At 40.4% G+C, this 13,579-nt stretch overlaps 1 long non-coding RNA gene across 3 annotated transcripts in view; it reads right to left on the reverse strand.

Moving 5' to 3' along the window:
• Positions 1 to 13,579, reverse strand: part of LOC136014795 (uncharacterized) — a 28,114-nt gene that overhangs the window by 4,071 nt on the left and 10,464 nt on the right. Inside the window, exons 4-5 of one of the 3 annotated variants that reach the window (XR_010612873.1) lie at positions 13,187 to 13,328; positions 10,312 to 10,357 (exon numbers count right to left, since the gene is read on the reverse strand). This is a non-coding gene — a long non-coding RNA (uncharacterized LOC136014795). Of the gene's footprint in view, positions 1 to 10,311; positions 10,358 to 13,186; positions 13,399 to 13,579 lie in introns of all 3 variants that reach the window. The other 2 variants (XR_010612872.1, XR_010612874.1) reach the window with 2 other exon arrangements.

A 13,579-nucleotide genomic window follows, 5' to 3' on the forward strand; every position in this document is an offset into this window, starting at 1 on the left:
TGATCAGGGGACTGGAGCACCTCCCGTATGAAGACAGGCTGAGGAAGTTGGGGCTGTTCAGCCTGGAAAAGAGAAGGCTGCGTGGGGACCTAATAGCAGCCTTCCAGTACCTGAAGGGGGCCTATAGGGATGCTGGGGAGGGACTCTTCGTCAGGGACTGTAGTGACAAGACAAGGGGTAAAGGGTTAAAACTTAAACAGGGGAAGTTTAAATTGGATATAAGGAGGAAATTCTTTCCTGTTAGGGTGGTGAGGCACTGGAATCGGTTGCCCAGGGGGGTTGTGAGTGCACCATCCCTGGTAGTGTTCAAGGCCAGGTTGGATGAAGCCTTGTGTAGGATGGTTTAGTGTGAGGTGTCCCTGGCCATAGCAGGGGGGTTGGAACTAGATGATCTTCAGGTCCTTTCCAACCCTAACTATTCTAGGATTCTATGATTCTATATCCCTGCCTCCTCATTCTCTACCTCTGCTAAATTAGTATCAGGTTTTACCTCTGTTTAAAGGCCACAAGTTGTATTATTAGCATATCAAGAACAGAAATCTGTTCTGTTATCAAATGCTGAATTGAAAGATTGTCCAAGCTGATCCCCTAAGCTTCTGTGTATTTGAAACACATTCCTCTTATTATACCAGAGAGAAAATGAAAACACCATAAATAGGGATGTTTTAAACTGAAGGAGTTAAAATAATGATTGTAGCACTCTGTATCACCTAAAATTTCTAGTCAGTTCAGCTAAGTCCTTTATAAAAACTATTTTAGCATTTGATAACAAGAACTGAAGAATTCATATTGCAAATTGGAAAAACACCAGAAGAAAAGGTTGGAGGTGGCAATGGGGGAGTGGGAACATGTTTAGCAAAGAGTCTCATGAGAATGCTGTGATGAAAGATCATTCCTATTCTAAATATAAACCTTCAATACATTAGCCATCCTGGTTTTAACATCATATAAAATATCCCCAGTCTGAAGCAGAACGAGCAAAACAAGGTGATTCTCTGTGACATACCCATCTCTTCTGAAGAAAACAGGAAAGGTTTGCAATCCTGGTTGGAGGTACCAGTGCATTTTATACCACAAATATCCTAAACTGTGTTCTGTCTTCTTTTTCTTTCTGTTATCTTGAACACCTACATAAACTTGCCTAAACCACAAGGGTTTTGTACCTACATTAATCAGTAAGGATATAGGATGCTTTCTTTTCTAAAACTAATTGTCACTTTTATTTCTAGGACAAAAGCGGCTGAGCAGGAACGGGGGGCAGGTCTAGTCATCCATGCTCTCCAAATGGAGCTATCTTGTGTTATTTCTCAAAGCCTTTACTTGTCACTCAGAACTCTGAAGCAGTTCAGAGGAAGATCAATGAAATGCAAGTCTCAGAGATTACTAGAGAAATGGAAGAGCTAAATGTGATCTTAACTACTCATTACCTGGGAAGAGAACAATGACTCATGTCAACTTCAGAAAGTTAAACAGCCTTTAAGAAACTATCATGACTCACAAGTACTGCATGCACACACATAAAATCTGTTTCTCAGCTCAAGGCATTTAGTTCTCCTATAGAGAAACTAAGCTCTCTTCTCCTTGAACTTGCATCAGCCTTATATTAATGTAATTGCCTTGACATCAGCCAGCTAATTGATTTAGAGGGGTAGCTGCTATATATGAGTTACTTGCTGACTGGGTTACATTAACTATTCACCTATAAACTGATGTGAAATAGCACACAATAAGAATGAACTTTTTTTCTTTTCCTTTTTTCCCTAACAAATATTGAAAGAGTTTGCTTTAGATTGCAAGTAAAGCAAGTCTCAAAATCAAACTGGCTCCCGGCAGGTTTTCTTTGTGGACATGGTTATCTAAAAGAAAAGTATTTCTTCAGCAAGTATTTAAGTGAGGGGCTGTTCTGGATTCTGAAGCATTCATTTTAGTGGCAGTAATTCCACATCCATTGAAACAATTAACATAAGCAAAACTATTCAGTTAGGCAAAGCTAATCAAGCTGGCAGATTCAGGCTTGAAATGGCAGCAAAGATGACATTTTACTGCTAGTACTGGCATTTCCAATTCATGTTCATGATCTATCAGTTCCTGTTGTTACTAACATGTATGTATGTATGCTGCCTTCTGAGAGGTACTTTGAACATCCAGACAACTGAAAATGGGAAAGCGTTTTTGCTGATTTGAACTGTGGAAGAGTTTTCCACTGTGATGATCCAAATGTGACCAGACAAAACACATGCTTTCAGTGGAGATCATACTGCAGGAAAAGGTAACACACTGGACAACCTCCTGAGTATTCTTCATGTATTTTTTCTGGCCCAGATGGAGAAGCTACTTTGGGATGATTAGGGTGTAAATTTCCAAGCACTGCAACTTAGCTGCCCTATTTCCTACTAAGGCCACTTTAAGAACACTTTTTTGTGTTCTCCTGCCAGGAGAACACAATCTTGCTGTGAAAGTACAGTACGCTATTTTACCTTTAACACTGAAGTGTTTCCAGCAAGAATAGTGTGAATTAGTGAACTGGAAATTCACACCCAATGTGGATTCCTATTAACTCCCTTCTGTTAAAATGCCCCTAAAGAGGAGAGGTGGCTTGGAGGTGACTAGCAGGGTAATAGATGCCCAGCAAGAAAAAAAAGTACATCACAAAAGTAACAAAAGTCACTAGGAAAATTAATTAATATGATCGATGTCCACAGATGGCATTATTGAGTTCATTTTCACTTTGAAGAGGGACTAGTGCCTCCCAAGTTAGAAGGTGGAATTGCTGTAAATGAGCTTTAGCAGCTGAGTGGACAGTTTGATCAACCTACCAACTAACTACTCATCTGAGCAACTAAGACGGCTGAGAGTGGCATGGTATGCCCACACTGCACTGAGCCTGACACAGCAGCCAAGAGACGTTCTCCTTTGATGGTTGTTCACCAGACTGCCTCAAATAAGCAAATCCAATCCTTATCAGGAAAGTGTCTGTCTTGCAAAACTCAGAAGTGTACCCAGCACAACGAGATTCCCCTGCTAATCATCTCAGTGCAACCAAAGAGGAACAAAGACATAATTACTCTTCTGCTCCAACAAATGGTATCTCCACGCTCATATCCAGAAACTGTACTGGGGAGCGTCTATGCTTTTACCCACTCCAAAGTTATCCTCCATTGGTTATTTCATCCTGGAGGGCTGCCACGTCTGAATTAAACCCAAACACATTACATTGTTTCCAATTTTTTGATTTTATCAATATTCTTTATTAACACGTGTAAGACTTTCTTCGAATTCAGTGAAAATATGCTCATCAAACACTGACTGTTTCTCTTGAGGCATCGTACTGTGTTTTCTAAGATGTAATTTAACAGTGTTCTGCAAAAGGCACAGGCAGCTGCAAGCTGCTTTAAGCGGAGTATATTTACCTACATGTTTAGCAACATATTCTGGCTTTCATTTCTTAAAAACCAGAGGGAGAGTTTTAAAATTAATTCATTTGCTGACTCGTGAGAAGCAAAAATAAAATTGTTGTCTCTCTTAGTTACAGAAGTGCATGAAAGCTGCCTGACATGGAATCATAGAATCATAGAATAGTTAGGGTTGGAAAGGACCTCAAGATCATCTAGTTCCAACCCCCCTGCCACGGGAAGGGACACCTCACACTAAACCATCCCACACAAGGCTTCATCCAACCTGGCCTTGAACACCGCCAGGGATGGAGCATTTACCAGTTCCCTGGGCAACTCATTCCAGTGCCTCACCACCCTAACAGGAAAGAATTTCCTCCTTATATCCAATTTAAACTTCCCCTGTTTAAGTTTTAACCCGTTACCCCTTGTCCTATCACTACAGTCCCTGATGAAGAGTCCCTCCCCAGCATCCCTATAGGCCCCCTTCAGGTACTGGAAGCTGCTATGAGGTCTCCACGCAGCCTTCTCTTCTCCAGGCTGAACAGCCCCAACTTCCTCAGCCTGTCTTCATACGGGAGGTGCTCCAGTCCCCTGATCATCCTCGTGGCCTCCTCTGGACTTGCTCCAACAGTTCCATGTCCTTTTTATGTTGAGGACACCAAAACTGTACACAGTACTTCAAGTGAGGTCTCTCATTTTCCAGTTTTTCCACTACACAACCAGGGTCTTCTTTAAGGAGACAACTTTCAGCTTAGAAACTTGAGTCATAGAAACATTACTTTAACTGAGCTGCAAGGCAAAGATACATTCAGCCTGTTTGAATTCAGAGGCAAGGTGTGAAAGTGAACTGGAGGGAGTCTCCAGATAAACTAAGAGGAATTGTCTGACTGCATTTCAGTCCAAAGCAGCGCCAACCATGAGTTGTATAAATCCATTTTATGCAGTTTCTTCTGTTAACATCAGATGTAAATTCCAAACCCTACAATTTCGGGCCTCAAATCTGAGGTGTCTGAATTTATTGTTATATTGTATTGTGAAAGTAGATCACCACGTCATCACATTCACTGTTCTGTCTATACAACTTCTTAAATGAGGTTCTGCTTCAATATGCAAGTTTTATGGTACCTATATGCATTCTGAAAAAGTGCTTTTTCACAATAATAGCTAATATTTTACTATCTTTGACAACAATAAAAATGTTTATTAAATACTATAGACCATTATGAGACAGTCTGAGATATGCATGAAATTTCCTTACATGAAAGCCCATTTACGAAAGGAGACAGGCACATTTCCAGTGTGGTTTATAGTTTAAAAGTTGCTATAATCCCAGACTGAGAAATCCTGAAAGACAGATGAAGTTCCAGAAAACTGAGAAAGGTAAAAAAACATCTCCAGAAAAGTGCATAGCCTGGGAATGATAAATATTGTGGCATGGTTTTTTATTCCATTTATTTTTGTTAATTTAAATTACACAAGTACCCAGAAAAGAGCAAGGAAAAAATAGCAAGGACCAGTGATGAATCAGGGTAAAACTGTATGAAATAAAACAAAATTCTTTCCATAGCAAAGTAGCAGGTCTTAGGAAAAGGAATGAGCAACTAAAGCCATATATGCTAATTCTGTGATTCTGACATTGTTTTACAGTGCTCTCTAATTGTTCCTGCTCTTAATATGGTGTATAATTGTGAATAATATTGTGAATAATTAATAATTATTCCTACCTAAATGCAGTACTTCTTGTTTTTCATTGAGTTGCATAACTTTTCACACTGATTTCTTTACTTGTCATGATAATTCTTAATTTGCATCCTACCCTTTCATAGGATAGGATGAAAATATCATCACCTTTCATGAAGTGAAAGAATTCTCTGCAGTGATAACTGAATGGTATTTAATAATCCTTTCTACTGCGTTATCCGAAGTATCAATGGAAGTTTTGACTAGTGCTAGACCTGAGGTAGAATCCTACTCAATCCCATGTGCAAAATCCTTCCATTTTGACAGTGAATCATGAATAGCAAAACCAGCTGCATTTTCACAACACGATGCAGCAGTCCTCAGAAAATTAGCTGCATATTTTCTCACAAACTGAACATGAGTCAATAGTATCAATCTAGAATGAAAACAGGAAACATTGTACTGGGATACATAAGCCAAAATGTAGCACTGAAGATGTGAAGTAATGACATTTTTGGACATTACACTTGTGAAAACTATGTGACCGCTTAGAGATAATTCAGGAGGTGTTAGAGATATAAAAGACAACCTCTGAGAGAAACCACAAAGAACTGAGTTCATTTCACCTACAGAAAACTCTGAAGACACACATGCAGTCAAATATGTAAAGGGGTAGTGAATATGGAGACAGAATATAATATTCTCTGCGCACTACAGGTAGAATAAAATGTAATGGTCTTAAATTACAAAAAGTGATTTAAATTAGAAATATTCTTCTACTGGTAATGACATGAAAATATGTTGCCAAATTTGCACGTTCCCAACACTACATTAATAGTCAAGTAAAAATGTCAGCCAAACTACGCTTCCTTAACCCACCTTAGAAAATGTCATGTACACTGCATCTAAGGTCTAAGACTGGATTGTTAGCTAGATTTTGGTTATAATTTACAATCCAGAGACTCACTACCTTACCCAACACACTCTAAATCATAGAATAATAGAAAGGTTTAAGTTGGAAGGGGCCTTATCATCTAGTTCCAAGCCCCTGCCATTTTGTGTTTCAATTTTATTTTGCAGAGGATTTTTTTATTAAGAAGTAAGTCGTAAGGAAGCTGAGTTCCATATTCTGCAAAAAAACAGAGGCAGAATTAAGCTAGATCACTTATTCTAGGCTTGAAAACATTTTGTGTAGCCACTGAGAGTTCTTTGGGAGTCCAACACTGATTTCGGCATGAAATCTTTTCATAGTGCCAGTCATAGAATCACAGACTGTTTTGGGTTAGAAAGTACCTTAAAGTTCATCCAGTTCCAAGCCCCTGCCATGGGCAGGGACCTTCCACTAGAGCAGGTTGCTCCAAGCCCCACCCAACCTGGCCTTCAACACTGCCAGGGATGGGGCAGCCACAGCTTCTCTGGGCACCCTGTGCCGGTGTCCCACCATCCTCACAGGGAAGAACTTCTGCCTATTCTCTAATACCAGCACACTTTGGAACTGAAAGGCAAAAACTTCAGTTAATCCAACTCTACCAATATAAACACATTCTTGAATTTAGTACTGGAGGAAGCATCTTCCTGGACATGAGTTCTGGAGCCTACAGGACCAAGTTGGGACGGGAGTGGGATGACAACTGGCAGGAGAAAGGTTTGCTACTGGCCTCGATTTCTACATTTGTGGAAATCTGACCCCCACTTTCACCACTTTAGCACCTGAGAAGTAAGCAGCTATCTTAGAAAACTGTTAAGTATGCAGAGCGTGGCCCTGGGTGCTGTCATTTAACCGAATTATGCAGATTTGGTGCCCCCTGCTGTCTTTCCTTCTGCTGCCAAAGTGACCGGTGAAAAATAGCAGCAAGCAGTAAATGCAAAGCACCCCCAAAGGGCAAATTAAAGATGCTGCCCAAAAAGGTGCATTTTAAACTAGAGTGTGAGTCCACAGGAAACATCTAGGAGCTGAGAAAAGCAGAGCTGTACATTGGTACAGCAATGATCACAAATAGGGGAAAAACATCAAGTGCTCCATCATCAACAGGAACTGCAGGGAGACCTGAACTTCAGCCTTGGCACACCTCCATTGCTTGGAAGCAGGACTAAGTCTTTTGTGGGGATAAAACCACATGAAATCCTTGTGATCTCTTTCCTCACTCAACACTGGGTCTGCTGCATTCCATCTCCAAATAGAGAGTTTAAATAGACTCTAAAAACTTTGGTATTATGATAAGATCTAGAGGTCTCAAAACATCTTAGTGCCAACCAGTGGTACACCCATGCACATACTGGGTGCATCTACATAAGCTTTTGTATCAACTAAACTGGGAGATGTGCTCCAGCAGTGTACCCAATACACCAAGGTCCTGCATGGGACAAGCCTAGAGCTAACGCAGAGTAATACCCCTCCAATGCACACAGCACAGCTGTTGGGACAGCAACATAACCTGTTTATCTCTACAGAGCAAATCTTGGGCCATACTGCATGCTAAAGTAGATGTACCCACTTAAAAGGAGACTCACCTGCAGAATCTCACTGCTGCTGAGGGCACTGTCTCTCCTTTCTTCTAGTTCCCAGTCTACCCATTTCATTAGCACCAGCAACTGTCTAGTGGCACACAGGGCTTAGCTTCCAGACTTAATTAAAAAATAATCTCCCTTTTTTTCTCCCAGGGCTGGTTTTCGGTTCAATCAGTTTCTTGTATGGTCATGTGAGTGGCTGGTCTGATGCAAAAAGGGGAAGGAAAGTCCTTTTGGCAGAAGTACAGTCTTAGATTGGCTCAGGCTAAAGATGAAACTTCTGGCCTAAATCAAATAAGGGTGTGAGGTGCCAGCAGGTAAAATGGCTTGTCCAAAACAATAGAGCACATTTCTAGCACAGGTGTGTTGAAATCCTGCTATAATCAATGGCTGAGATTTTACATTCCTAACTTTTTTAATTTCTCCATTGGTTTCTTGCCTCTTCCTTGAACTTCTGGAATACTACACAATTAAAGGGATGGTGAAATAAAGCAACAGTGCCCCATCTGAGCCCTTGCAGAGCAGCAGGCAGGACTTTTCAGGGAAGAATGTCTACGTGATTTTCTACTGTAAATCAACAGTGGGCTAACAACTGCTAATTTTGTCTGTTGATTCTCAAAGACATTTCTTTCAAGGGGCCTTTGTTCAGTAGTCGGTCAGTCAGTTACTTCTTCCCTTGTCTGTCTGTGCTTGAAGATGAAAATACAGACATGTAAAAACTTCAGAGAAGGAATAGTCCTTGCCACCACAGGGGTATTTAGTGACTAAGACCTGTGCCTGTATTCCTGAAAACACTGGTGCTAAAGTGGCACCTCAAACACGTGCACAAGAGGATGCTTCATCCTTTCATATTCTCTTGGTCTTCAAAGGTTCTTAGGACTGACATTGGAACTACAAGTCACTGACTTTGTGGAAAGGTTTTCTGGTGAAAAAAATGAAATTTCTGTTATTTTTAGGGTCTGAGAAGGCTTTTCAACTTCAAGAGAAAAGAATTTCTCCAGCTTCTCTGACACTTGCACACGCAAGTCCTAAACAGCCATTTTCATCTCTTGAACTCCTGTGACTTAGAGAGATGGTATGATCCATAATTACATCTGCTGTAGTAGCACTTAAACAAACATCCTTTAAAAAATCTTGCTCACTCCCACCATGCAGAAATGCTATTTTGTATTTCATAAGTTTTATTTTTATACCTCAGCACTCAAAACACCAGAAGGCAGGAGTCTGGCCTAGTAATTATTAAACATTTCACCCTGATACAAAATCAACTTGCTTACTACATCCTTTATAGTTGTTATTTTTCTCAGCGTACTGGCTTCAGGGGCCGAGTCTAAAAATTCACTTCTGTCTCCTCTGTTGTGTAAGTCAGCAGTCTGCCCTCTTTTCACCTCTTTTCAGGGTGAAACACATCCACGCACAGCCATGTCAGGGGTTGTGCAAGAAGAAGATTATGAGGGTGGATCCACTTGTTTTGATCTCCCGACAGAGCACTGTGGCTCACCCTGCTTCCGGCTCTGAGGCTGCTCTGAAGTTAATATATTAATGTGTGTATCTCACAGCCACCACTTACAAAGAGCCAAGCCTCAATGATCTTGAGTGTGAGGAGCTAATTTCTAACTATTAAAATGAACTTGAGCACTGGAAGAGCTGGTTTGTCACAGAAGGTGGTGTGAAGAGAGATGAGTGTGGCAGTTTAAGTCAGAATGTCTTATTATCGCTAGGCCTCAGGGCACCAGCTTATCAGTAGGGGTGTAGCTTTATTGGGAAAACTGTATTTTATGATATTTATGTCTGTATCTGAAACATTTGGTTTCAGTGAGGTATCAGAGACACCTCATGAGCCTCTGGCATGCTGCATCATAGCAATTAATAACAATTACCAGGAGATGCCCTTCCAGTGTATGCCAGAGCATACTGTGCAGGAAGGGATAAAACAACATCAATACTCACGCTGTACCAAGCACACACTTCCCAATACATAAACTAAGGTAAATATTAACATACATGTCAGATTTCTTTCTTCTCTCAACATACTCTTTTTCTTACAATTCAAGTGTTGGAACAGGTTTCTTCCAGCTAGCACATACCTGTGTCTTCTTTTATCTAAAAATGCAGATTTGCACATTGTGTGTTGTAGCTTTCTCCTCATACAGTGGGAAAATACTTTTAGAATGAAGAATACAGAACTGGGAAGCAAAAAACCCCAAACTCAGTTCACAATGTAAACAAAAGACCTTGCACTTACTGCACTTGTTAGACATCCTGTCTAGAATAGGATGGCAAATTGCCTGAGGCTTTGTTTATGCTGGCTAGCAAAAACTGGTGTAAACAAAGTTAAGGAGAAACTGGTTTCTAACATGATTTATCCAGTGTCTGGGGAATAAAATAAAGCTTTTTAAGGCTAAAAAGCAACAACAACATAAAATATTGCACTAGTGGGAGGACTGAAATGAGCTACATGTAAAATCAAGAAAAACAAGAGCAGGCATCTATGACCCCAAACCAGAATTCAAGTCATTCAAATACAGAATAAACAGTGGAAGGACACCAAGTACTAACAAATTTCTGTGGCAAATATCCATATTTAAGGGTTAGTTTCAAAAGCAAAAGATCTATTCACAGTCTCCTTCCAGAAACTAAACTACAATTGTACCAGGTTGTACATATTTTACTGTATCAGTAAGCACCAGTATATATTCTTATGTTAGCACAACATAATGTCACATACTTTTGTTTTTCTTATCAGAAGCTGGAAGACAAAACCACTCTTCACCCTGCAATTAAGAACAACAGGTGACAATCTGTTAGTCTACACAGTAAACAATGCATTTTATGAAGCATCATTTCAATTTCTTTGGGTGCACTCTTCTATCTGTTTCCATCTATTGTTACCTATGGTATTTTTGACTGTGTGTGTCCTTGTGAAGATCAGAGCAGTGCAGTGTGAAACCAGAACTACTAAATGTTACAGGAATGCAAATAATGACATATAAAACCTCTGTATTTTTCATGATAAACCAATTTAGTTCCAACATATGCAGTCGTTTTAAGGTATTTGTATCTTGAATTCAGCATTTAAGGATTTTCGTATAATCACAGAATGATTTGGGTTGGAAGGGACCTTACAGATCCTCTAGTTCCAACCCTCTGCCACAGGCAGGGACCCCTTCCGCTAGGGCAGGTTGCTCCAAGCCCCACCCAACCTGGCCTTGAACACTGCCAGGGATGGGGCAGCCACAGCTTCTCTGCGCACCCTGTGCCAGCACCTCAGCAGTCACACAGGGAAGAGTTTCTGCCTAAGGTCTCATCTCAATCTCCCCTCTGTCAGGTTAAAGCCATTCCCCTTGTCCTGTCCTTACAATTCCTTGTCCAAAGCCCCTCTCCAGATTTCTTGTCAGTCCCTTCAGGCACTGGGAGCTGCTCTAAGGTCTCCCCTGAACCTTTCCCAGTGAGCTTCTACAGGTGCGTCTACAACCTTTTTTTCACATACCCTTTTGGTCATGACAATTAAATATTTCATGCAATCCTATTAAATATGAAACACTGATGGTCATAAAAATAAAAATTGAAAATAAGTTAAAAAGTTAATACTTATGTTCTTGGAAAGTAATGCTGTAAAAGCCTTTCAGCTTGTGTGTTTGCATCTGTCTGTCTGCCTTGGTTCTCTCCTCACCCCTATAGAAGAGGGCTTGCCAGGACATCTCATTGTTCCTTTCTGGCAGCTGTTTCCCTGCATGGAAACTGGGTAGGGCACAGATGACTAAATGGTGGGAATTCAGATGTCATCCCAATTCTTGATGTAGACAGGGTGCACAATCAGGGAGCCTGAAGAGCACTCCTGAGGCACACAGTATAGACACAGCTAAATTCAGCCAAGAAGAGGGCCTTAGGCAATAACTGACTTTGCAGCTCTGTCTAATCTCCAGGTTTATAACTGGATGTCTTTTGACATTGCTCCTATTGCTGTGTAGCAAAAAAGCTTCTGCGGTTCCATGAGGCATTCCCAAACAATAGATATAACTATATATAATGGACATGTGCTGCTTAGTTCATCACAGTTAGATATTATGAATTTTGATGGTATTCCTTTATTTAAAACATGCCGCCAAGAGTAAATATTTTATGGTCAGCAATCCATAAACAATGGAATTTAATTTCCCATTTACCAGGTATATGGAACTCAATCTGTATCCAGTGCTCTGTAATAAAACACAACTCATAAGGTAATATGATGCTTTGGAGTATAAATATGACACATTATGCACAGCATATAATTTCATCATTCTTGACTATGGCATAAATGGTTGGAGGTGAAGGCCACCTAGACCAATACTAATTACACCTTTGCACCTTTATGAACATACTGACTGAAGTACTTATCAGCCATGCACACAAGCAATTTGCTCTAAGCCACACAATGAGTCAGTGGCAAACAAAGGAGGGGAAACAAGGTCCCTTTATCTCCCAGACTTCTGAGCCAGCTTCTCGCCAGCAAAAATTAAAAGCCATTTCATACTTCACTGCAATAAAGCAAATTCTTGTCATTCATCCAGTGTGTTTTATTGGAGTTGTAACTTCAGCCTCACAAGATATTAAAAAGCTTTGTACAAGTAAATACAAATATACAGGTATGTTTGTTAAACAGGGTAAAACATAAACTGAATGGATGAAACTCTCACAACTCCTAAAATAGCTTATTTTTACTATCTGTAGAAATTACCGAGGAAAAGAGTACTACCCTTAAAAGCACACATTTATTGTGTAAACCTCAATATTTTATGTAGCCTTAGGTTCACTGCACTCTACACTACGTTTTCATGGTTCTTTAAATGACCACTGGGTGTCACAATTATCAACAGTAAACTCTACACTTATAGGACTTTTCCAGGTTCATTTCATGGCATTAATAGCCACCCCCATTCCAAGATGAGGAAATGGTTTCCTCGATAAAAATGAAAATCAGAGTTAACACAGTGTTCTTTTAGAAACTACGGCAAAAATGGAATTTTATTTTTCAAGTTTATTCTACAGGTAAAATTCTGTCGCACTGCACATTTGTGAAGCATTTTCACTGCTGGAGTGGAATGCAGCAATTCCAGACTTCATGGGTTTGAGGAATAGTTTCAATAGGCTCCCTCTTTCAAGAATTATGCAACAGCAGAATCAGTTATTTCCTCTCCATTTTTTAAGAAGCCCATTCACTCAAAGACAGCCTAAACATTTTGGCAGTGTATGTAACACTGTAGCTTTCTGTTTCAGGTCCCAGCTCTCAGAATCACACAACTAGCAGAAGAACATGAATTGTCATGTGTTTTAATTGCAAAGTAAGTTTGTGGTCTTCATCACAGAAAAGAAAATGTGACCCCAGTATAATCAGTGCCTATTCAAGTTTGCAGATCCACATTTATACCTTACATCTGGAATACTGGAAAGCTGCTCTATTGATCCAAAGCATAGGTTGCAACAAGTAAATTATCTGCAATTATACAGGGTACTACTATATATTCTATATAAGTTAAACCATGTAACCATAAAGTTTCAGTTTAGACTTCACACTTCTGCATAAATACCATCAGGAAGGGCTGGCATAGCTGTGGACATACGGGAAGTACACAGTGGACAGTCAAAGCGTGTCATGCCGAGCAGGCTGGTGCTCCTAAGTGCTTGGGGCCACCACAGTATCTGCAGGATGCTTGGGAAGCCTCTGTAGTACACATGCTACAGGACACTGGTCTGGAGCAGGTGCTGAAATCAGTCAGGGACTCGTGTTAGGGAGCATTCTGGACAACAGAGTTTTTGGGATCTTTGCCAGGCCCTGTAAGATGTGATGAAGAAAGGAAGAAAGCATTTCCTGGCATATACTGGAGTTTGGCATTTGAAGGTTGACTGAAGGAGTGTGGGCATAGTTCTAACTGTCCCCACCAGGTAGGCAACTTGTAGCTGCTGCCACATTTCAAGTTTTCCCATCCCCTTTTTCTCACCCATCTCTGACTTCG

The sequence above is a fragment of the Lathamus discolor genome, chromosome 5 (genome assembly GCF_037157495.1).
Source record: "Lathamus discolor isolate bLatDis1 chromosome 5, bLatDis1.hap1, whole genome shotgun sequence".
NCBI classification, from domain to species: domain Eukaryota; kingdom Metazoa; phylum Chordata; class Aves; order Psittaciformes; family Psittacidae; genus Lathamus; species Lathamus discolor.